Here is a 24865-nt window from a genome sequence, read left to right on the forward strand (position 1 = left end):
CAAGTTTCTTATTATCTGCACATTCTCCCATCCCAGATTGTATTTGTTCAGCACCTGCTTTACTTTCTCATGTCTTACTTTATCAAAAGCCTTTTCCTAGTCAATAAAGCATAAATAGATGGTCTTTTGTGCCTCAATGCATCTCTCCATGATGTTTCTCATCACAAATATTTCTTCCCATGTTCCAGAGCTTTTATGAAAACCAAACTGCATTTCTCCAATTTTGTTACTGATTGTACTTTCCATTCTGTCGAACACCATTTTCAACAGTAGCTTGATGCAGTGAGACATTATGCTTATTTTCCTGTGTTTGTTACATTGTATTGTCCTTGGCTTTTTTGGTAAGGTGATAAATACCAATTTGAGAAATTCCTCCAGAAGATTTCCTGTCATATAATTGTTGTTTAATATCACTAAATTTTTGTTTTTTCCTTCGGACCAAGTGATTTCTGAATTTCAGTGGAAATCTTATCTTCACCAGCCACCTTTCTGACTTTTAGACTCCGAATCGCACTTTCCGTCTCTGTCATCAATATTTTAGATTGATTAGTCATTTGATTTAATGCTGGTAAATCTTCAATCCTGCTTTATTCAAATAATTCCAAGATATACTCAACCCATCTGTCCATGATCTCTTCTTTCTCACAGCATGGATTACCACTACTGTCTTCAATATACCCAATTACACCCAACAGTCCTCCTTAATTTCGTCACCTCCTTTACCTTTTGGTGAAGGTCTCTATAATCATAACTTCATTCATATTGCTCAATTTCTTCACACTGTTCATTCATCCAATTCTCTTTCACTTCCTTGCATTTTGTTTGAGTCAGGCGGTGTAGGGCTTTGTATTGTTCATTATCCCAATGTTTTACCTTTCTTCTTTCTTCAGTTAACTTTCTGAGCTCATCAGTGAACCAAGGGTTATGTCTTTTGCTCTTCTTCCGATAACCCAAAGTCTTTTCTGCAACTTCTGTCACTGTTGTTTTAAACTCTTCCCAGATGTTCTCCATTGCTATGTTGCTACCCTCCCCTCATCATCAGAGACTGAAAATATATTCTCCGTTTCTCCCAAATATTCTGTCTTTTTTGCTTCATCCATAATGAGCAAATCAAAGTCTATTTTGTTTGATGATTTAGCCTTTCTCAGCTTCTTCAAATGCACACTCATGTCCAATACCACAGGGTTGTGATCTGTATAACAGTCAGAACCAGGGTATGTTTTCACCTGCTTCACTCCATTCCTGAAATGATTGGGTGCTAAAATGTAGTATATTCCAAGACGACTCAATCTCTCCTCATAGGTTAACGCCTTCATACCTGGAATCAACCTGGTGAACCTTCTCTGCACTGCCTCCAAAGCCAGTATATCCTTCCTCAAGTATGGAGACCAGAACTGCACACAGTACTCCAGGTGCAGCCTCACCAGTACCCTGTATAGTTGTAGCATGACCTCCCTGCTCTTGATTTCAATCCCTCTAGCAATGAAGGGCAACATTTCGTTTGCCTTCTTAATAACTTGTTGTACCTGCAAGCCAACGTTTTGTGATTCATGAACAAGCACTCCCAAGTCCCTCTGCACAATAGCATGCTGCAATCTTTTGCCACTTAAATAATAATCTGCTCTTCTATTATTCCTTCCAAAGTGGATGATCTCGCATTTACCAATGTTGTATTCCATCTGCCAGACTTCCGCCCACTCACTTAACCTATCTATATCCCTCTGCAGACTCTCACACCCTATGTTCAATTTGCTTTTCCACTCAGTTTAGTATCATCAGCAAAGTTTGCTATGCTATATTCAGTCCCCTCTTCCAAATCATCAATGTAAATGGTAAACTGCTGTGGGCCCAGGACCAACCCCTGCAGCACCCCACTCACCACAGAATGCCAAATGGAGAAACACCTATTAATACAACTCTCTGCCTTCTATTGCTTAACCAATCCACTATCCATGCCAATACACTTCCTCTGTTTCCATGCATCCATAACTTATATATAAGTCTTTTGTGTGGTACTTTATGAAACTTCTGGTAATGGCTCCCCCCAAACCCCTCGTTCACCATTCCCCATCCATTTTTCCTCTCTCATCTTATCACCTTGCCTGCCCACTGCCTCTCTCTGGTGTTCTTCTCCCCTTTTCTTTTTTCCAATGGCCTTCTGTCCTATCCTATTAGGTTCCACTTTCTCCAGCAGTGTACCTCTTTTGCCAATCAATCTTTATTTCAGCCCTCTCCCTCCCGGTTTCACCTATCACCTTGTGTTTCTCCCTCCCCACTTTTTAACTCTACTCCTCAATTATTTTTTCTTTGGTTCTGCTGAATGGTTTCACCCTGAAATGTCGAATGTACTCTTTTTCATTGATGCTGCCTGGTCTGCTGAGTTTGTCCAGCATTTTCTGTGTGTTGCTTGGATTCCCAGCATCTGCAGATTTTCTCTTGTTTGTGAAGTAATTTAATTTTGCATCGAATGATTTATTTGATTCCTTTTTGTTAGTCACAATGACAGTATCAAAATTTAATAGGATAAATCATGTTCAAAAATGTGTCTGCAGATCATTCTGTTTGACCAAAGGCAGTTGAATATGCCAGTAAACATGAAATGCATCACTTTATCTAATGATAGTTTAATATCATTAATATTAATATCATAAATACCAGACAGATAGTGACAGAATGAGAATCAGAATCAGAATTTTGTTGCAGCCACCATTTTTAAGCTTCAATTGGGTGCCAGAAGTTTTTGTGAGCACACATCTCATGCGTTTTACATCCTATGGATCATTTTAAATATATTTCATTTTCTGAAAGTAGAGATGGAAACATTGGGAAATTTGAAACTGCTGTTAAAACTATCATTGTGGTCTTGGGATATATATTGCAGATTTTTCCTTTAACTTTTACTTTTTCACTTGTACAATTCCTTACAGCCTGATTTCCGGAATGATGTCGTGCAAAGGATATTTTGTAGAAGGGTGAAACAGTAAATGATCTGGGTAAAACAACTATTAATGTTTTTAACATACTTTTATGGTATGAAGTAACTCTTGCAGTATCAGATTTACTCCATGTGTAAGACGCTGACATTAGTTAGTAATTTTAAAAAAAACAATGAAAATGTTATGTTAATACAAGAGTTACAGTAAAAGTTGGAATTTGTACCATAGACTTTTTGCAAATAAACTGTATCTAGAAATGTCTTCACTCATCACTGCTGCAAAAATAAGAAAGCTAGTCATGTGATATAGTCCTTAAAGAAATGGCACCAAAGGGACAAACGTTGTCTGCAGACCAATACTACATATGGTACAGGAGTTAACAAATTGGGGGTTTATGGAATGGCACATCTTTACGTCTGTGGAATAACTTAGACTGACTGAAGATTACGGTACCCTGATTTCAACCATAATGACTAAATCAAAATTGATGAAATGGTTGTGCCCTGCATTTGGGATATTTTTTTTCCAGGAGAAATAATTAAAGGAATTTTTTTGTGGCCAATTTTGTTTTTATATGCATATCTAAAAAATAAAAATCAAATGTTGGAAATCAGAAATAAAAAACAAAAATAGCCCATCGGCCCAATAATCTGCTGAGAATAACTTCACAGGTTATTGTAATGTTCCTGAGTCCCTCCTTCCTTCCCAGTTCCTGGCATAGAACTTCAATTGGGATGTTAGTTGATCTATACTTTGCATATTTGACAACATATATAACCATATAACAATCACAGCACGGAAACAGGCCATCTTGGCCCTCCTAGTCCGTGCCGAACCCTTAATCTCACCTAGTCCCACCTACCCGCACTCAGCCCATAACCCTCCACTCCTTTCCTGTCCATATACCTATCCAATTTTACCTTAAATGACACAACTGAACTGGCCTCTACTACTTCTACAGGAAGCTCATTCCACACAGCTATCACTCTTTGAGTAAAGAAATACCCCCTCGTGTTTCCCTTAAACTTCTGCCCCCTAACTCTCAAATCATGTCCTCTAGTTTGAATCTCCCCTACTCTCAATGGAAACAGCCTGTTCACGTCAACTCTATCTATCCCTCTCAAAATTTTAAATACCTCGATCAAATCCCCCCTCAACCTTCTACGCTCCAATGAATAGAGACCTAACTCTGTAACTTAATTGCTGAAACCCAGGTAACATCCTAGTAAATCGTCTCTGCACTCTCTCTAATTTATTGATATCTTTCCTATAATTCGGTGACCAGAACTGCACACAATATTCCAAATTTGGCCTTACCAATGCCTTGTGCAACTTTAGCATTACATCCCAACTTCTGTACTCAATGCTTTGATTTATAAAGGCCAGCGTTCCAAAAGCCCTCTTCACAACCCTATCTACATGAGACTCCACTTTCAGGGAACAATGCACAGTTATTCCTAGATCTCTCTGTTCCTCTGCATTCCTCAATGCCCTACCATTTACTCTGTATGTTCTATTGGGATTATTCCTGCCAAAATGTAGAACCTCACACTTCTCAGCATTAAACTCCATCTGCCAACGTTCAGCCCATTCTTCTAACCAGCATAAATCTCCCTGCAAGCTTTGAAAATCCACCTCATTATCCACAACACCTCCTACCTTAGTATCATCGGCATACTTACTAATCCAATTTACCACCCCATCATCCAGATCATTTATGTATATTACAAACAACATTGGGCCCAAAACAGATCCCTGAGGCACCCCGCTAGTCACCGGCCTCCATCCCGATAAACAATTATCCACCACTACTCTCTGGCATCTCCCATCTAGCCACTGTTGAATCCATTTTATTACTCCAGCATTAATACCTAACGACTGAACCTTCTTAACCAACCTTCTATGTGGAACTTTGTCAAAGGCTTTGCTGAAGTCCATATAAACTACATCCACTGCCTTACCCTCGTCAACTTCTTCAAAAAATTCAATAAGGTTTGTCAAACATGACCTTCCACGCACAAATCCATGCTGGCTACTTCTAATCAGATCCCGTCTATCCAGATAATTATAAATACTATTTCTAAGAATACTTTCCATTAATTTACCCACCACTGATGTCAAACTGACAGGTCTATAATTGCTAGGCTTCCTTCTAGAACCCTTTTTAAACAATGGAACCACATGAGCAATACGCCAATCCTCCGGCACAATCCCCGTTTCTAATGACATATTAAAGATCTCCGTCAGAGCTCCTGCTATTTCTACACAAACTTTCCTCAAGGTCCTGGGGAATATCCTGTCAGGACCCAGAGATTTATCCACTTTTAAATTTCTTAAAAGCGCCAGTACCTCCACCTCTTTAATTGTCATAGGTTCCATAACTTCCTTACTTGTTTCCCACACCTTAGACAATTCAATATCCTTCTCCTTAGTGAATACCGAAGAGAAGAAATCATTCAAAATCTCTCCCATCTCCTTCAGTTCCACACATAGCTGACCACTCTGACCACATCTTGACCACATTCGTCTTGTCTAATGATCAGAAAAATACCTAGTACCCCTATTGCAGCCTATCATATGGGGGTGATTGATAAGTTTGTGGCCTAAGGTAAAAGGAATCAATTTTAGAAAACCTAGCACATTTATTTTTCAATATAGTCCCCTACATTTACACACTTAGTCCAGTGGTCATGAAGCATATGGATCTTGGACCTCCAGAAAGTGTCCACAGACGGGTGATTGATAATTTCGTGGCCTAAAGCAGAAGGAGATAAATTATACAGCTCTCGTTACATGCACATGAAGGTCACTTCTTTGAGTGATTATGCAGAAAGTTTGAAGCTAATATCTCCTTCTATCTTAGGCCACAAACTTATCAATCATCATTGATATGTTATTATCTGAAAAAGTTTCTGCATGATCACTCGAAGAGTTGAACTGCATATGCATGTAACGGGTGAGTGGAATGACCACAGGAAATCTTTGGGATTTTATCTCTAAAACATGCAGATGAGCTCTAATGATGTGATTGGCATTTTCAACCAATTGCTGAGGCTTGGTTTGATCCAATGTTCCCTTCCCATGACAAAATACAACATCGTACAATTCCTTACTACAGATTGCACCCTAAGTCCTCATCTCCAGAACAACACACAAAATGTTGTAGGAACACAGCAGCTCAGGAGTGGAATAAACAGGCAAAGGTTTGGGAAAATACTCTTTATCAGGTCTGGAAAGAAAGGGAGAAGAAGCCAGAATGTTGTGTGCCTGCCTTGCCTGCCTTTTCATCAGTTACATGGAACAGCCCATATTCTGAATCTGCATTGCTAACACTCACCAGCTCTTTCTGCACTACATTGATGCTTCTTCATGCATCCATGCTTCTTCATTAATTTCATCAACTTTGCCTCAAAATTCCACACTGTCTACAAATTTACAGACCATTCTGACATGGCTCATTCTTTCTTGATCTCGCTATCTCCATCTCTGGAGGCTGACTGTCTACTGATACCTTTTACAAACCTACTGAGCTTCATAGTTATCCTGACCGCACTTCTTCTCTCCCAGTCACTTTGAAAAGAGCTATTCTCTTTTCTCAGTTCCTCTGTCTCTGGCACACTTGTTCTCTGGAAAAGAAATTTCATTCCAGTTTATCTGAAATATCCTCGTTCTTTAAAGAACAGGGTTTTTCTTCCTTTATAACCAATGCTACCCTCCGTCGTATCTCCTCCACTTCCTGAACATCCACCTTTGCCCTATCTTCCCATCACCATAACAGGGATAGAGTTTCCTTTATCTTTCTCTAACACCTCACAAGCCTCCATATCCAACACATCATTCTCCAGAACCTCTGCCATCTTTGATGGGATCCTATCATTAAAAACAACTTTCTTTCCTGCCTATTCTCTGCTTTTGGCAGGGATTGCTCTCTCTATGAATCCCTTATTCCTCCCTCCCCTCTGACTTCCCTCCTGGCACTGATCCCTTCACATGGGACAGGTGCTACACTTGCCCCTTAACGTTCACCACCATTCAGAGCCCCAAACAGTCCTTCCAAGTGAGGCAACCCTTCACCTATAAGTCTATCAGGGCCATACACTGTATCCAGTGCTCCTGTTGTGGCCTTCTCTACATCAGAGAGACAATTACTTCATCGAGCACTGGTGCTCCTTCCTTTTCTTCCGAGATGCACTATCCTTTTCCATTAGATCCCTTCTTCTTCAGCCCTTTTCCTTTTTTACCTGTCACCTCTAAACTTCTCACTTTGCCCCCTCTCCCCCACCATCCCACCTTCCCCCTCACCTAGCTTCACCTATCACCTGTCAACTTGTTCCTCCCTCTCTCCCCACCTTCTTATTCTGGCTTCTTCCCCCTTCCTATCCAATCCTGATAAATGATTGAAACATCCTGAAACACCGACTGTTTCATCTCTACCACAGATACTTCTCCAGCATCCGCCTCTGAAGAATCTCTTATGTCCTTATTTCATGTTGCCATTGTACTTCTCTCAGCAACTGCTGGAGACTTTCTTTACAATACCACCCAACAACCCAAACGTTTGTTTAGAATAACACATGATAAAATCCTCAAGGAACTCAGCAGGTCAGTTAGCATCAATGGAAGTAATAAACAGGCAACTTTTCAGGCCAAGACCCTTCATCAGAACCCAACATTTTAGTCAATGGTCAGGTTGGACTCAGCAGCCCAGATAAAAACCTGCAAAGCCTCCATCTGCTTCTCTCCAGGCCCTTCATCCTACCATCATCCCAATTAAAAGGACACCCTTTATTTCACCAGCTTTAGAGCATGAGACCATAAGACACAGGAGCAGAATTAGGCCATTTGACTCATCCAGACTGCTCCACCATTCAATCATGGCTAATCTTTTTTCCCTTCCTCAGTCCCACTTCCTGGCCTTTTCCCCATAACCTTTGATGCCGTGGCTAATCAAGAACCTATCAAGCTCTGTCTTAAATACACCCAAAGCACTGACATCCACAGTGGGATGTGGTAACAAATTTCACAAACTTACCACCCTCTGGCTAAAGAAATTTCTCCACATCTCTGTCCTAAATAGATTCCCCTCTATCCTGAGGCTGTGCCCACTTTTCTTAGACTCCCCTGGATGAGAAACATCCTTTCCACATCTACTCTGTCTAGGCCTTTCAACATTCAAAAGGTTACAATGAGGTCTCCCCTCATCCTTCTGAATTCCAGTAAGTAAAGGCCCAGAGCCTTCAAATATCCCTTATAGAATAACTCTTTGATTCCCAGAATCATCCTTGTGAACCTCCTCTGAACTCTCTCAAATACCAGCACTTCTTTTCGTAGATAACAGCCCAGGACTGTTCACAATACAGGTGAGGCCTTACCGGTGTCTTATAAAGCCTCAGCATCACATCCCTGCTATTGTATTCTAGACCTCTTGAAGTGGATGCTAACATTGCATTTGCCTTCCTCACCACTGACTCAACCTGCAAGTTAACCTTTAGGGTGTTTTGCACAAGGACTCAATAATAACCAATATACTTCAGCTGCTCTCAATACCTCCAAGCTGGGAGCACTAAATGCTTCAGGGATGTGTGCAGTCACTAAACATTAGTTTAAAACTAACTATTTTCAATCATGCTTTCATTTTGCATTCCAAACCATTATAATCTTGGCTCCAAAAATCCTTCATTTCTTTGAGAATGTTTACAGACCGTGCTTCCTCTTTTTTGCAGAACTGCAGAGGATTCCACACTGCTCAGTCATGAAATTTGATCGGTGAAATTTGGCTGCTTCCCATTGTTGACACAAAGAATTTTAAATCCTGTAGATATTTCTCTTATTTGGGTCATCACCTTTTCTCTCCTGACTTTTTACTGAATATCATTACCTGCCCACATCTCAATAATTACAACCTGTATATTTCTCTGTAAAATCATACAAATCATTGAAAAGAAAAACTGCCAGTTAACTCCACAAAAAATTCAGTTATGCACAACCTGGTAAGATGTGTTTCTTTTTAAATGTTATTAACTCTGGTTAATTTTCATGCATAATGTGTTGACAACAGCTGAATTTTTCTCAGGATCAGTTCTGACAACATTAACTATAACCACTCATTTCATTGAATTATTGTTATTGGACAATCCAGAAAGAAGAATGTAATTTGGACTTAGTTAAATTTACTGCAGTTGTCCAAATAAGAGAAATGGGTGTGGTGTGCATTTTACTGAAGTTATCTAATTAAATTCACTAACGAGATATTTTTAAAAATGTAAATATTTGCCTGTAAATGTTAAAACCAAAGTATGTATAAATATTACTCTTTGGTTGTCTGAACCTATGAGTTGTGATGCTGCATAAGCATGTCATTGTATCTATAGCTCACCATACTTGTGCACATGACAATAAACTTGAGACACATGAGAATGCAGATATTGAAATCCAAAGCGAAGCATAAAAGCTGAAGGAGATGAAGGTTCTTGACCCAACAGATGAATTTTCCATTGCTTTCCATAGAAGCTGCCTGATACACTGAATTCTCCAGTTTATTGTGTGTTGTTGAGAACAAACGCATTTTGACTTGAAACAGAAAAGGTTGTAGCTTTAGCTTGTATTATTTAATTAATGTGGTCTCCTGCATAGTTACAAGGCAAGCTGAAGATCAATTCCTCATCTTCCATCGAAGCAGGTTACAACCTCTGGACTCAGTATTGAATTTTACAATTTCTGGTAACTCATTCTCCCTGTGTTGATCAGAAATGGCATTTCTACTGTAGTTCTTCAATTTGTGATTTTAGAATATAAGAACATAAGAAATAATAAGAAACATAATAAGAACATAAGATGGACCATCTGGCCTATCAGGCCTGCTCCACCATTCATAAGATCATGATTGACCTGACCATGAACTCTCCCCCATCTGCCTTTTTTCCATAACCCTTAATTCCCCTACTATGCAACAATTTATCCAAATTTGTCTTAAATGTATTTACTAAGGTAGTCTTCACTGCTTCATTGTGCAAAGAATTCCACAGCTTCACCACTCTTTGGTAAAAGAAGTTCCTCTTCACCTCTGCCCTAAATTTACTCATCCGAAATATTGAGGCCATGACCCTAGTTCTAGACTCACCTACTAATGGAAAGAATTTTCCTGCCTTTACCCTATCTATCCCTTTTATAATTTTATATATTTCTATAAGATCTCCTCTCATCCAGGTAACTCAATCTTTCCTCATAGTCTAACCCTCTGATATTGCTTGTGTCCCCTCCCTTCAACAAGACAGCCTGGCCTACTGGTCATGGTCAATGTTTGCTATGTTTAATACAGTTTTCTCTGCATTATTGCTCACTAACTGCTGTCAAAGCCCATCTGCTATTATGAACCTTCTCTGCAATTTAAAACTAACTGGCTTTCCTTTTTACCCCAGTTCTGACAGTGGATCTTTGACCTGAAATGTTAACTCTGTTTCTCTTTCATCATATGCTGTCTGACCCGTTAGGTGGTTCCAGAATTTTCTGTTTTTATCTCAGATTTCCACCATTGGCATTTTTTTCATTGTCATTTCCATCATTTAGTTGCAGCTGCATTTGACTCAGTCAGATCAGATGTATTACAATATTAAGTGTTGTTAATTTAGACTTGGTACATTGACCTAATTTCAGAAGTTAGCTTTAAGCAATCTATTTTTGTAGATTGGATAACAGTTCTATTCACATGTGAATTGTATACCCTTGAGATTGATTTCTCCATTTTGGAATTTACAGTTCTTGGAGACATTCTTGGCAAAGACTCCCCCGCTGAGCAATTGATTCCAGTAAGGAAACTACCCTTGAAGACGGAGGTCATTTGTTTTTCCTTTCTGTTAATTCTGGACAATGTCTTTACATTACATCTAGGCTCCATGGTGAGCTATCTGAGCTAATCACTCAGAAAGTGGCAGTTGTGCTGCCTGTTTATTTGCTGAGTAGTTATTCTAACTAAGGGAAAATTGTTGTTTCATGGAACATTGAGTAATACAGAACAGGAACATGCTAATCATGCCATGATCTGCAATGAACACAATGCTGAATTAAACAAAATCTCTATGGCCTGTTTGTGATCCATATCCCTCCATTCCCCACATTTCAACATGTCTATCTAACAGACTCTTAAATACCACTAACATTTCAGATTTCACTCCAGAGACCAAACACTGCCTGTGTAAAATACTCATCCTGCACATCTCTTTTAAACTTTCCTCCCGCCCACCCCCCCCCCCACCCCAGCTTAAACGTATGCTTTCTAATACTTGATATTTCTATCTTTGGAAAAAGATTCTGACCGTCAGTCTTACCTATACCTTTCATAATTTTATAAATTTCTATCAGGTATCCTCTCAGACTCTATGAGCAAGAAACAATCTAAGTTCCTAATAAAACAGCCCAAAGTTGCCTCACTTTTGTCACTTTTGGCATGCAATAGAACTTTCAAGAGATGGGAAGATTCTCTTGAGACAATTATGAAATGCAATTAATCTTCAACTGCAGAGTGGCTCCAGAAACTACTTTACAGAAATCAATGGCCCTTATTCAGGAAGCAGCCGTGATGATTACATCTTCATTGGACAGGAGCTTCTTGTGCCCATCCAACTTTGCTATGACAAATTATAGTATGAATGAAACCTGGAAGGTGTTTAACAAGAATAGACGTGAACTTTGAATGGGCTGCGCTTTAGCAATGTTTGCAGATCTTTGTCGTCATCACTCCTCACGAGACCACTGCAACTTTGGTGTATTAAAAGCAAGCTGTTATCGAGTATCAGAGTCATAGAGTATTGCAGGAAATAAACAGGTCCTTTGCCCTAACTCGTCCATGCTATCTGAACTGGTCTCAATTGCCAGTATTGGCCCACACCCTGAAGTATAAACAGTACATGTCAAAAGAGTGATATGTGATCCCTTTAGATTCATGTATAATTTTTTCATTCTTGATAGATCTTAAAAAATTGTTTGAAAGGTAAGTGTACTCATCCATATATTCATTTTGATAGCATCTAACTTATTCCTCCATTGCAGCTAGATATAATAGTACATATCATACCCATCTTAATCTGGCAAAATGTAACAGAACCACTGACAAATTATTCCTCACAGGGAAAATGTTTATAGTCCATTTGAAGGGTTTCAATCTGAAACAACCACTGTTCCTTTTTCTTCATAGATGCCACCTGACCTGCTGAGTTCCTCCAGCATTTTGTGCACTGCTGTTTATAATTTTGACTTTAGTTTTAGTGACTTCATAAGATTGGAATCTGTAACTACAACTGTTTCCACATATTACTAAATCCATGCAAATGTTTAAGTGAATTTTCAGATTTGACAAGAAATTCAACTTCCAAAGAAGGGGAATCCACAGACCCCAACACTTGAAAAAGTAATTTTGCTTTTTTCACAGATTTTATCTTCACCCTTGCTGAAGATGTTAACATAGTATTCTGAATACCCAGTTACCAGTTATTCTCCATTACTTCAGCCTAATAGTCTGCTTTTAATTATGAGCTTCAACTCTGGTATGATTTTTTCTCATGGATTCAAATGAATAGAAACCATTGAGAGTGAATTAGGTTTTGAATTAGTTTACGGGTGATTTCAACTCTGGTGGCGATTTGAGTTCTTTTGGGGAAAAGTTGGTCCCTTATAATGCTTGATCCAGACTACCTTAAAATGGTTGCAGGAATGAATCAGGAGATTGGCACCAAAACCACCATTATCATAAACATCCATCTCCAGTGACATTCTCCCCTCTATTATTTCATAATACTCAGACCACAAGATTAGATAAACTCATACCATGCAGCAGGCATTAGTGAATGCAATCCTAATTCTAGACCAGGGCTTGGGACAAGCCAATTTCTACCCCAAGATGTTTATTCAACACTACCATCATGCCTCCATTTCAAAAAACACTTCTCTTTAATTTATTTTTTCAAATCCTTTCACTAAATGCACATGAAAATGGAAGCCACTTCCATTTAGATTGTCAATCCACTTGTTATTTTCTCATTTAGCCCTGAATCAATCAATGGTATCCATTGCTTACGAGTGGCCTTTTAGTTTGCTCTAAACAGTAACTACCATGATTAGGTGCAGATAGATGGAGCTCTGAAGAAGCGTACATTTGTGATGGTTTTGTCAAAATTCATAGGATCATGAAAGGTTATGTTAATACCAAATAGTTAAACGGGGCCAGTTTCAACAATCTCAGGTTTTGCAAACATGTTGGATGTAACAAGTAACTCTTTTCCAAGAAGGCAGTTAGCCAAGTTTGTCTATTGAATTGTTCAATTGCTTCAGTATCTATGGAGGGAATTGAGCAGTCAACATTCCTATCGTTATGACTGGAATAAAAGAGGAGAGAAAGTGGGAATGAAAGATTCCTATACTGGCTATCTCCCCTCTTTCTTTCTGGACCTGATGAAGGGCCTTAACTCAAAATGTCAGGTATTTATTTTGCTCCACAGATGCTGCCTGATCCACTGAGTGCCCTCAGCAGTTTTGTCTGTAGCTCCAGATTTCCAGCATCCACAACATCCTGTATCTCCATTTAAGAGTAAGATCTGTTTCTTGTTCAAGCAGCAGTCACCTTGTACGGTTTCTAAATAATATTACTGAGATTCTAATGAGCAAAAAGATGATTTTTTAGGTTTTGCTTTTCCTCTTCTTATCCTGAGCTTTAGCTCTCCCAGGGGATTAGATGGTTTTCAAATTGAATGGGCAATGTCTGGGTTCTGATACACCACTGCAGCAGAGTTATACAGTTTTGTTAAAACCATGCTCACCATCGCAATGCCTGATTAATATACAAGCCAAACTGGACAATTTTATATTTAGTTTAATTTAAAGGTGGATTATTAAAGTGCTGTTGTTAGTTTTAGTCTCCGTGGTGATACAAGCTAAGCCTAGGAAAAGAGATAGAGAAAAATCACAACTTAACTCAAAAGTTCTACCTAAGAAACAAATTTTAAAGAGTTTTACACTTTTGGTGTTTTGGTTGTGTCTGGATGGAAAAGCAATGTGAATTGGATAGGAATGAGAGACCCTAGGGAATGGAAGTGCACGTTCCATTAGTTACGAACTGGACTAGATAATATGTTTGTAACATATGATCAGATGGTTTAATAACCTGCTGTTTGATGCATGACAAGTGCAAACATTTTGAAGAGAACAGAAGAAGTTTCTCACCGAGACTGCATACAAAAATTACCATGGTAACAACATTCTCTCCAGCTTAACTTCATTTACTTTGGGGATTGTAGAATTATTTCCCAGATGTGTTTTTTTCCATGATTTGTCCTAATTTATTTTTTGACTCACTCAGAAGATTACTTTACAGCTGATCTTCTTTTAGGTATAGGAGAGATTTGCATGGAGCTCCTGTCAGTCATGGTAACAATTAATATCTCAATTAAAGCTGCACATCACAAACTGGAAAGCAAGGAAGAACTCAGGAAATGTGACAATCACCGGTGAAGTCATACTGAGCGGATCATTGGAGAAGTGGGCTGACAGATTACTGTGTCCTGACAGGCTTCACTCTGTGGTCTCACAAAAAATGCCTAATGCGATAGCTTATGCATTGGTTACAGTTTTCCAAAGCTCATTAGATTCAGGGCAGATTCCAAGAAATCCAAAAGCCAGCAAATATAGTTCAAAAATGAAGATAGAAAGAAAACAATTCAATGCCTTTGGCATTTTTTGTATTGGATTTCAGTATTTACTTTTTTTCTGCTCAAAATACTTTAGCTTAACATCTGCAAAAGGAAAGATGTTATAAACAATTATCCGAGATGTAATGGCAAAGACCTTAGCAACATTCAATATAATCAGGCAATATCAACCTGATTTTACAAAAGAAAAATTTTGTTCCATAAATTTGTGGGAATTTTCAGAAGAATTGTTATGTGCTGTGGTGAAAGTGAATTGATATCTAAATAAATTTCTAGAAGGAATTCAATAAGATGTTGGAGCTTAAAAGAGGTAGAACTGATGTCATCATGATGTAGTGGACCATGACAGGTCTTAACAAGGTAGATGTGCAAAGGATGTTACTGTTTGTGATAGAACCAAGGACACAAGGCCATTGTTTAAAGATAAGATATCACCCTTTTAAGATGGAGAAAAGCATATTTTAAGCTTCAAAATTCATGAAACTCTCCCTGCAGAAGTGTGATGAAAACAGAGTCTAACATTTTTAAAGCAGGGATATGACACCTGCACTTACTTCTCCTAACTTGTATGTATGCTTCCTGCTTCTCACAAGTGATTGCATTCAGATAAGTCATACCAGGACTTATTTGATGCCTATCCAAAGTGTAATACCCAAATAAATGGTAAAAACTGAAATCAAATCCTTAGAAAGAGCTGGCATAGAATCGGGAGATGTAAAAACTTTGTGGATAGAGTTAAGAAACTGCAAGGATAAAAAGACCCTAATGGGAGTTATATACAGACTTCCAAACAATAGTCAGAATGTGGGATATAAATTTCAAAGGGAAATGGAAAAGGCATGTAATAAGGGCAATGTTACATAGTCATGGGACATTTCAATATGCATGTAGAAATTATGGGAAAATCAGGTTGGTGCTAGATCCCAAGAGAGAGTATTTGCAGTGCCTATTTGATGGCTTTTTAGTCTAGCTAGTGTTTGATCCCACTAGAGGAAAGGCAATTCTGAATTGGGCACTGTGTAATGATCCAGATTTGATTAGGGAGCTTAAGGTAAATGAACACTTGTGAAGCAGTGATCATAATATGATGTATTTCACTCCACAGTTGGAGAGAAAAAAAAAGATAGATGTATCAGAATTATAGAATCATGAGAGAGGAGAGAGTAGCTAGCCAAAGTTGGTTGGAAGGGGACACTAGCAGGATTGACGGCAGAACAACAATGGCTGGAGTTTCCGGGGGCAATTTGGAAAGCACAGGATAAATACAATACATCCCAAGACAAAGAAGCATTCTGAAGGCAAGATGACACAACTGTGTCTGAGAAGAGGTCAAAGCCAACATGAAAGCCAAAGAGAGTGTACATAATAGAGCAAAAATTAGTAGAAAGTTAGGGGTTGGGAAGCTTTTAAAAACTAGCAGAAAACAACTAAAAAAAGGAGAGAAAAGATGAAATGTGAAGATAAGCTGGCCAATAATATCAAAGAGAAAACCAGAATTTTTTGCAGCTATATAAGTGGTAAAAGAGAGGATATTGGACCACTGGAAAATGATGCTGGAGAGGTTGTAATTGGAGATAAAGAAATAGTGAACAAACTTAATAAGTATTTTGTGTCAGGCTTCACTGAGGAAGATGCTAACAGTATGCCAGAAATTCAAGAGTGTCAGGACAGAAGTAAGTGTACTTGCTATTACTGAGGAGAAGGTGCTTGGGAAACTGAAAGTTCTGTGGATAGCTAAGTCACCTGGACCAGATGGACTATACCCTAGGGTTCTGAAGCAGGTAGCTGAAGAGATAGTGGAGGCATTAGTAATTATCTTTCAAGAATCACTAAATTCTGGTATGGTTCTTGAGGACTGGAAAATTGCAAATGGTTCTCCTCTCTTTAAGAAAGGATGTATGCATAACAAAGGAAATTATAGGCCAGTTATCCTGACTTTAGTGGTTCAGATATTGGAGTCCATTATTAAGAATTAAGTTTTGGGATACTTGGAGGTGCGTGATAAAATAAGCCAATGTCAACGTGGTTTCCTTAAGGAGAAATCTTGTCTGACAGGTCCATTGGAATCATTTGAGAAAGTAATAGGCAGGCTAGACGAAAGGGTCAGTGGATATTGTTTACCTCAATTTTCAGAAGGTCTTTGACATGGTGCTGCACATGAGGCTGCTAAGCAGGGTAAGAGTAGATGGTATTATAGGAAATATATTAGCATGGATAGAAGATTGACTGGCAGGAGGGAAAGAGTCGGAATAAAGGTGGCCTATGCTGCTGGCTGCCGGTGACTAGTGATGCTCTGCAGGGTATTGGGACCAGTTCTTTTCACGTTATATGTCAATGATTTGGATGACAGAATTGATGGTTTGTGTCTAAGCTCAATAGAATGATTCTATGAATGAAAGGGTTAATGTATGAGGAGTGCTTAATGGCTCTGGGCCTGTACTTACTGGACTTTAGAAAAATGGTGGGGGGGGGGTGAAATCTCATTGAAACTTATTGAATATTGAAAGGCCTAGATGCGGTGGATGTGGAGATAATGTTTCTTTCAGTGAGCGAGTTCTCGGACGAGAGGGCACAGCCTCAAAGTAGAAGGACGTTCATTTAGAACAGAGAAAAGAAGGGATTTTGTAAGCCACATGGTGTTGAATCTGTGGAACTCATTGCCATGGATGGCTGTCATTTAGTATACTTAAATCAGAGGTAGATAGGTTCTTGGTTAGTCAGACTGTCAAAGGTTACCGAGAGAAGGCAGGGGAATGCAGTTGAGAGTGATAATAAATTAACCATGATGGAATGCCAGAGCAGATTCAATGGGCTGAGTGGCCTAATTGTGCCCCTTGTAGACTTCTGGTCTCATAATCACAAGATACGTGATCAACCATGCCACAGTGATACTGAAGATGGGCCCCAGGAGATTAAATAGAACTGGGACACTTCTCTATAAGCAGTAATTAGTAATGTGGTCATTCTATGCTGAGCTCCTTTTGGAAGAGAAGGTCGTGTCTTACTTCATTCCCATGTAGCCTGACACATATTCTGAATATATCACTGATTTAATATCGGAGATATAATACCTATTGCAGTGTGACTATGATGGTCTTAATTTCTCTTTATAGTTTTTAATGTTCCTTTAGTGATATATTCAGAATATGTGTCAGGCTACAAGGGAATGAAGTAAGACACAATGTTCTCTTCCAAAAGGAGCTCAGCATAGAATGACCACATTACTAATTACTGCTTATGTGCATTTTCTATCAGTTTAAACACATAGAGGGAAAATTGGAATGCGGATATGGGAAAAAGATTCTCATAAACTGCTAGTAATTCCCTGGGACTTTCTAATGCAGCAGAGCATCAGTTCCCTTATAGCATTCAAACTCACTGGCGTTCCCGTTCCCATGATCCCACTAACACACTGTGCCTCAATTTCCCACATTCCCTCTGACACACTTTGCCCCTAGTTTCCACACACACTCCAATACACCATGCCTCTAGTTTGCACATTCTCTCTAACACACTAGGTCCAATTTTGTATTATAACTCAACTGATTCTGTTTCCGCAGCTCTCTCGAATCTCATTGTGTTCATTGGAAAAATTATTGAACTATCTGTAACATATAAAACAGTGAGTTAGCAGTCTGTTGCAGTACCAGTATGAAATAACAGCCAATAGTTCAGAAAATATGCCAAAGCAGCACGACCAAGTTCCTGAACAAGCTGCAATATGGAATTTTGCTGTACACACCTACCCACACCAAAGATGTAAAAACAGAAAATGGACATCTATTTGCTTACGACTGTTATCTGAGCAGTTGTGTGAAATCCATCCTGTAGGTATCAGGTTGTAGGTTTATAGGGTCAAGAACCTGTGTTGTGTAGCATTACATGAATATTTTATCACATAATACTCCCACATTATTGACCTATGAGTGCACTCAGGCAATGCCCTGTAGCACATTTAAACAGTCAAAATAATTCCATGAAGATACACTTACATCTATTTTGGGAGAGTTGGGAGTTTTAATGTGTGTGTGTGTGTGTGTGTGTGTGTGTGTGTGTGTGTGTGTGTGTGTGTGTGTGTGTGTGTGTGTGTGTGTGTAGGGGAGGTGTGTGTGTGCGCGTGTTGCGTGAGCACTGACAATATATGTGCATATATATGTCCATTGTGGTTTATGTTGAGCAACAAAAAATTATTTATTTACTTATTTAATGATACAGTGCAGAATGAGTCCTCCCAGCCATTTGAGTTGCCACAACAATCCCTGATTTAACCCTACCTAACCTAATCACGAGTTAATTTACAAACACAAGTTAACCTACCTTGGTGTGTCTTTGGGCCGTGGTAAGAAACCAGAAGACCTGGAGAAAACCCATGCATTCCACAGAGACGACGTACAGACTCCTTACAGATGACGTTGGAACTGAATTCCAAATTCCGATGCCTCGAGCTATAGTAGTGTCGTGCTAACTGCTTCGTTACTGTGGCACCCCAGTACCTGTACCTGTACCAGATAACATTATATAAACACCTCAGATGTAGAAACGCACTTGCCATGCTGGTTTGCTTGGTTGTGGATTTATAATTTATGCAGATACAAAGAGAGGAAAAGCAACATATCATTTGTGCGGCTGGGTTTCTGTCTATTCATTCCTATTGCTGAAGACTCAGGCATAAGAGACTCTGCAGATGCTTGAAATCTAGTGCAGCACATACCTCTTGTCAACTAGTTCAGAAGCATCTTTGGAGGGAAATAAGCAGCCAGCGATTCAGGTTGTGAACCTGCGATCGGTCTGATAAGTGAGTCCAGGTGAATGGAGAATGTGGGAGGCTGGTGGGAGGAGTGGATATAAAAAGGAATGATGTGATAAGCTGGGAGGTGATAGGTGGGATAGGTAAAGGCTGAAGAAGAAATCTGACAGGAGACAGCAGTGAATGATGGAGTAAAGGGAAGGGGGAAAACAGAGGAAGATGAGGGGCAGGTCATAAGGGTCACCTTCCCCCTCACCTGGACTCACCTATCAACTACCAGCTTGTACTCTTATCCTCTCTCCATCATCTTATCTTGGGTTCTGTCCCCTTCCTTTCCGGTCCTAATGAAGGGTTTCGGCCTGAAACATCAAATAATTATTTCTCTCCACAGATGCCACCTGAGTGGTTGAGTTCCTCCAACACTTTGGTGTGTTGTTGAAAACTCAAGATCAGTTTCCTATCACTTTGTACCACTGAGTAGTCAGCATTAACTTCCTAAGTTGCTCAGAGGTTTATGATGAACTCTAGTTTGGCCTTTTTGGGGCTTTCTGAGATTGTGAATTAATAAGTCCATGGTAATGTTTAGATATATTTGCAAATCAGAATGTTGTTTGACTTGGTCTTGCAGAAAAAACTGAGCCTGCGAGCATCAATTGGGAACAGATGTACTCATGGGAATGCACAACAAAAATGTGGAGATGTTTTGGGAGATTTTGCAAGGAGTTCTGGATAGATGTGTCCTTTGAGACAGAGAAAGGATGGTAAGGTGAAGGAACCATGGTTGACAAGACATGTGGAATATCTGGTCAAGAGGAAGAAAGAAGCTTACTTAAGGATTAGAAAGCAAAGATAGGATAAGATATGATAAGATAAAACTATTTATCTCAAAGGAAATTATTATTGCAAGATTGCTCAGTCAGAATTATGTACTTGAAAATACAAAATGTAAGCATTGAGGTACAAATAAAATACAAAATATGAATTAAAAAGTAATACTGTAGTGTAAAACTCAGATGTGCAATGAAACCATATACTTAAGGAAGAGGTGTTGTAGAGTATTATAGCCGCAGGGAGAAAGGATCTCCTGTGGCCTACAGTAGTGCACCTCGGTGGAATCAGTCTGCTACTAAAGGTGCTCTTCTGTTTGTCCAATATGTAGAGGAGGGGGTGAGAGGGATTGTCCATAATGTTCTGCAGCTTCTGCAGCATCCTCCTCTTGGCCACAAGCATTCTACAGGTATGCGAAGACCAAGAGTGAAGGTGGGACCGATCAGGGGTAGCAGAGAGAACACATACCTGGAGTTGGAGGAGGATAGGAGAGGTACTTAATGAATACTTTGTTTCAGTATTCACCAGAGAGAGGCACATTGACTTTTATGATGACAGCATAACAGGCCAATATGCAACAGCACATTGATGTTAAGAAAGAAGATGTGCTAGAACTTTTGAAAAATATTTGGATTGATAAATCTTTGGGATGAGATGGTATATATCCCAGATTACTACAGGAAACGAGGGAAGAGATTGCTACACCTTTGGAAGTGATCTTTGCTGGCCTCAGGAGTAGAACCAGATGAAGGGAAAGTGGCAAAAGTTTTTTATTTGTTCAAGAAAGAAAGTAGAGATAACCCAGGGAATTACAGAACTGAGCCTTACTTCAGTGACGGGCAAATTATTGGATTGGATTCTTAAAGACAGCATTATGAGTATTTGGAGAAGCATAATCTGATTAGGATCTATGCTTTTAATCAGCAAAGCCTTGTGAGGGGGCAGGTCATGCCTCACAGACCAAATAAATTCTTGAAGGATGTGACAAAGCATATTGATGAAGGTAGAGCAGTGGATGTGCAATATATGGAGTCTAAGGCATTTGGTACGCTTCTCCATGGTAGGCTCATTCAAAAGTCAGGAGGCATGTGATCCAGGGAAATTTAGCTGTGTGGATACAGAATTGGCTTGCCCATGGAAGAAGGAGTGTGGTTGTAGCTGAAGATTGGTGAACAATGGTGCTCTGCAGGGATCTGCTATAGGATTCCCTCGTGTTTGTGATTTAAATAAATGTCTTGGGTGAGGAAGTGGAATGGTGGGTCAGTAAGTTTGCAGATACCATGAAGGTTGGTGGAGCTGTGAATCGTGTGGAAGGTTGTTGTAGGTTGCAACAGGATGTAATTGGTGGGATGTAAAGCTGGGTGGGGAAGTGGCAGATCAAGTTGAAACTGGAAAATCTCATAGCTCCCTCAAAGCTGCTGCACAAGGGTTGTTAGGAAGGTACATGCTGGTCTTCATTAGTCAAGGGATTGAGTTCAAGAGCTGCAAGGTAACGTTGCAGCTCTATAAAACCCTGGTTAGACCACATTTGGAATGTTGAGTTCAGTTCTGGTCACCTCATTATAGGAAGGGTGGGGAAATTTTAGAGAGAGTACAGAGGAGATTTGCCAGGACTAGACCAGAGAGCATGTCTTATAACAACAGGTTGAATGAGCTAGGACTTTTCTGTTTGGAGTAAAGCAGGATGAGACGTGACTTGATGGAGGTGTAAAGATGATAAGAAACATAAAAAGTGTCAATAGCTAAAGACTTCTACAAATCCCAGAAGCGGCTAATACGAGGGAGCATAATTTTAATGTGATTGGAGGAAAGCATAGGAGGGCTGCCAGATGTAATCTCTTGATACAGAAAGTGGTTCGTGTGCAGAGCCAGGTTTGGTGATAGAGGCAGCAGAGGTAGATGCATTAAGGGCATTTAAGAAACTCTTAGATGAGCACATGGATGATAGAAAAGTGGAGCATTACACTGGAGAGGAAGAGTTAAATTGATTTTAGAGTATGTTAAAAGGTTGGCACAACATTGTGAGCCAAATACCCTAATGTTCTATGTTAACATGTTCCTAAATTATACATATGGAGACTTTTCCTTGAGGTACAATGGAAGCAGATACAGGTTGTTGACATTTCTTTTGCCTTCCATAAAATTGTCTTCCACTCCATCAACAGCAATTGCTTCCTTGCTCTCTTACAATCATTGGCTGAAGCTCACAAGCACCACTTTCATATTCATGTATGAAAGCTAACCATGTTATCAATCTACTTGACTGCCAAGCAAAAGGATAAGACCTTGGTTTTTAGTTTTAGTTTTATTATAATTTTGTCACGTGTTTCTAGATATAGTTAGAGCTCTGGTTGCTATCCAGATAGATAAAGTTGTACACCAAGGTAGTGCAAAGAAACACGGTATGCTGAATACAGTGTTTCAGCTACAGAGAAAATGTAGTGCTGGTTAATAAGTAAAGTGCACTGGCCAAGAGGAGGTATATTGGGAGATCAAGGATCAAATTCAGCATATGAAAGATCAGTTCAAGTGTTTGATACCAGGGGCTAGAAGCTGTTCTGGAGTCTGAAGATATGTACTTTTGTTTCTTCCACTAGAGAATGAATAAGGTGGGAGGGGGTCCTTGATTATGTTGGCTGCTTTCCTGAGGCAGCAGAAAGCATTGATGGAGTCAGTGGAGCAGAGGTTAGCTTGCTTGATAGACTGGGCTGCATTCACAACTCTCTGCAATTTCTTGTGAGTTTGGGCAGAGCATTTGCTTTACTAAACTGTGATGCAACTAGACTGGTTGTTTTCTATGGTACATATGTAAAGATAGGCAAGTCTTACTGGACATGTCAATTTTCATTTTTCTGCTTTAAAATTCCATAGTTAAGTAATTTAGCTATTCCCACTATATGCTGTTCCCAACCCCATTAACCATAATATGATTAAAATAATCCATTCTAAGGATCTGCCAGAACTTTTCCAGTACCAAGTAAGTTCCCATTCAGATCTTCTTGCCTTTTGAAGAACTGAAATACTCTTTTGGTACATAAGGACACATTCATTGCAGCATGTTTTAGCAATCCATATCAAATGATGCTTCCTGACCTGCTGAGTTCCTCCAACATTTTGTGAGTGTTGCTCAAAATCCCATCAGTAAATATTGGAAATGTTTTAATTCCTAATTTGCTCATTACAATTTTCTGAAAATGAGGGCAATATTTTTTATGTTTATACTGTGGCCAATTGACTGATACAATATAATGAGCAAGAAGCAGGTGAAGCATAAACAAATTTTCTTCATGTAATTTATTTGTCATTCAACTAATAAATCACATGTTGTTACGTTAGATGATTACATCTAGTGAAGTTACTAGTAAGTGATATTGAGAGTTTGTATTTCAGAACTCATAAAAATGTATTTATATAGGTACTTTATTTGTTAATGAATAATCCAATTTTCTTAGACTGCTGGCAAACCTCTGAAAATATTACCCTCCAGAGTAAGAAATCTATCTGCAAGATGGAACCAACAGAAATGTGTGTTCAAATATTGTCTGGAATCTGACATTGAGTTTGTGTAAACATAATGCTGTAATACAGCAAGTTCATTGATGCATTTTATCGCATTGCTAACACAAGGGGTTTATTTTGGCTGTAGCTCTGCAAGAGCACACATGCCTCTGAGTCCAAAGGTTATGGGTTCAAATCCCCCCCAGGGATCTAAGCACAAATTACAGGAAGACAGCCCTGCCCCTTCCTGAGGGAATGCGGCATTGTCAGAGGTGCTAATATTAAGATGGGATGTTAAAGCAAGCTCCCATCTTCCTAAAAGATCGCTTGATGCTATTGCAGGAAAAAAATCAGCCAGGACAACATTAATATCTGAACTTGGTGTGAATTTGGTTTTGAAATGCGCAAATTGACTAATTGTTTTCATTGGTTGTTAAGTGAATTGGAATGCCCTTATGCTATAAGAGACAATGCATGGGCCCATTTTTTATTGCTTAGGTGCCAGATCCATGAATGGAAATCCAATATATGCTTAAGCCTTCAGATCAAAAAAATGAGAATGAGAATCCAATGCTATTAAATGTTTGCCTGTTTCAGAAGACTTTTTTGGTGATAAAGTTCACTCCATTTAATCTTAGGGAACGTAAGAGGAAGTTGCCTGAACTGAGCCGTAATAAGCCTCAAGAATCAATAGACAATAGACAATAGGTGCAGAAGTAGACCATTCGGCCCCTCGAGTCTGCACCGCCATTCTGAGATCATGGCTGATCATTCACTATCAATACCCAGTCCCTGCCTTGTCCCCATATCCCTTGATTCCCCTATCCATCAGATATCTATCTAGCTCCTTCTTGAAAGCATCCAGAGAATTGGTCTCCACCGTCTTCCGAGGCAGTGCATTCCACACCTCCACAACTCTCTGGGAGAAGAAGTTCTTCCTCAACTCTGTTTTAAATAACTGACCTCTTATTCTCAATCCATGCCCTCTGGTACTGGACTCTCCCAACATCTGGAACATATTTCCTGCCTCAATCCTATCAAATCCTTTAATTATCTTAAACGTTTCAATCAGATCCCCTCTCAATCTCCTCAATTCCAGTGTGTACAAGCCCAATCTCTCCAATCTCTCTGCAATACTTCTACTGGAGTTTAACATACCA

General features: G+C 39.3%; 1 long non-coding RNA gene across 1 annotated transcript; it reads right to left on the bottom strand.

Annotated features, from left to right (window-relative positions):
• Positions 1-9654: 9654 nt before the first annotated feature.
• LOC132396327 (uncharacterized) lies at positions 9655-19024 on the bottom strand. The gene is made up of 3 exons (XR_009512953.1): positions 18950-19024; positions 18176-18237; positions 9655-9670 (listed from the first exon to the last, which is right to left on the bottom strand). It is a non-coding gene; the product is annotated as an uncharacterized LOC132396327 (long non-coding RNA).
• Between the last annotated feature and the right edge of the window lie 5841 nt (positions 19025-24865).

This window comes from Hypanus sabinus, chromosome 7 (assembly GCF_030144855.1).
Source record: "Hypanus sabinus isolate sHypSab1 chromosome 7, sHypSab1.hap1, whole genome shotgun sequence".
Classification (NCBI taxonomy): Eukaryota; Metazoa; Chordata; class Chondrichthyes; order Myliobatiformes; family Dasyatidae; genus Hypanus; species Hypanus sabinus.